This window comes from Simochromis diagramma, unplaced genomic scaffold (assembly GCF_900408965.1).
Source record: "Simochromis diagramma unplaced genomic scaffold, fSimDia1.1 OVJJ01000100.1, whole genome shotgun sequence".
Taxonomy (NCBI): domain Eukaryota; kingdom Metazoa; phylum Chordata; class Actinopteri; order Cichliformes; family Cichlidae; genus Simochromis; species Simochromis diagramma.
The window spans coordinates 774-2,563 of NW_024386752.1; the positions used below are offsets into that span (position 1 = coordinate 774).

Below are 1,790 nucleotides of genomic sequence, written 5' to 3' on the forward strand. Positions count from 1 at the left end.
TCTTGTTTTTTTATCGCTGAATTTGCGCCAGAAAGAGGAAACCAGCGGATGTCGCCCTAAACAACAGCAGCACGTTTAAGCTTGATCAGCTGTTGTTAGAATTTATTTAATATTAGTTTCTAGTATCAGCTGATGTTTGCTGGAGCCACAGCTGTAAAGCTGCTGGTCATGATGTTGGTTTGGATATGTGGTGAGAGGGAAACATGAGGATGAAACCAGGAGATGTCCTTACTGAATCATCAGAGCTGAGCAGGTGATCGAGAAACAGGTTTACCTTTTAGGTGACATGAATGAGTTGAAGGGAAGTTATGAACTGTTTCTGAGAGACAAATAACACCAGGAACAAGACTGTACATCTCTGTCACAACAGCGTCTGTTTTCATTCAAAGGCTTTATGGCTTTAATACCTGGTGGGCCGGTCTCTCTAGTCAAAATGCCCGGGCTAATTTTTTGTCCCAGTCCAGCCCTGGGCACGACACGCAGTGAAGTAATCTGGGAAGGTGCATTAAAAAAATTACTTAGCCTACCAGTGAGAGGGACGTTGCTAGCTGTCAGCTTTTTCAAGCGATGTTGAAAGTTCCACATTCAGACACTTCAAAAGCTTCAGGAGCAACAGCACCACGTAAATACTCGGATACATCCGGATACTCGAGACAGAATTCACAATGTGTTTTTGGGACTTTCAGGTGTTTGGACCAATGTTTTCTTTTCTGATCAAATGAAAAGCTTTAATGAGCAGCTGAATTTGTGTCGCATTAACTGGCTGCACACAGAGGACATCGAAATGCAGCTGATTGAACTGAAAAGCTCGACTCTGTGGGGTCAAAGTTTGCAGAACTACAAACGCAGCTGGAATCCACAGCTGTGCGTGTTCATGGAGCTGCATGTTCACCTGCTGGACATCACTACCTGACAGGTTTAACTGTCTTCAGAACATTGTAGAGGCCTTATTGACAGTATTCTGCTCTACATATCTGTGTGAGCAGATTTTCTCTCACATGAAGACAGTCCTCAGGTCTGAATGCTGGACACTCGGAGACCTGTGTCTCTGAGTGGGAGACCAGAGATCACATTAACATGTGTGTCCCTGTATTAACAAACATGACATATTGGCCCAGTTTATTTTTCTTATCATTGTTGTGAGGAGACCATAAATAGCATTTGTATTTTCTGTTGTACAGTTCATTTGCTGTTATGGATAAAAAGTCTTTTTTTGTTTCAAAGTAGCTGATAACTATTCGCTGATAGCTGCAAACATCTGCGCACAAATATAATCCTATAAAGTTGGTCTATATAGTGTGTAATTTATTGCTAATGCAATCATATGGCACATTGACTTCTGAGGAAGTTTTAGATGCACTCATCATCAGAAAGGTTGCCGACCTAAACCAGGGGGTTTAGAGTATCGGTGTCATGGTCCTGGGTCAAGCGACCCAGTATTTGAGTTTCATGTATCTTTTGTATTCATTTGCACCTAGCTTAGTTCACCTAGTTAATTTCTAGATTGCAGTTTAGTTTTGTTCCTTAGTTGTTTATGTCATCTCCCCCTGTACTAAGTCTCCCTGGTTCATGTGTCATGTCTGCGTGGTTATGTTTAGTTCTTGTCATGTTGATCATGTCATCTTGTCAAGCTGACAGCTGGTAACTGTGCAGGGGCGGATCTAGTAAAGTTTTGCCGACCTAAACCAGGGGGTTTAGAGCATCTTGGAGTTTTTGTGGTTTGTTTTCTTTAAGTCATTTCACAGATTTTCTCCATAATTTCAATTCCTTGAATAAAACAACAAACTTAG

The 1,790-nt window shown here is 41.6% G+C and overlaps 1 long non-coding RNA gene across 1 annotated transcript; it reads right to left on the bottom strand.

Moving 5' to 3' along the window:
* Positions 1-1,208: 1,208 nt before the first annotated feature.
* On the bottom strand, positions 1,209-1,790 carry LOC120728595. Its single transcript, XR_005694749.1, has 2 exons — positions 1,681-1,790; positions 1,209-1,383 (listed from the first exon to the last, which is right to left on the bottom strand). It is a non-coding gene; the product is annotated as an uncharacterized LOC120728595 (long non-coding RNA).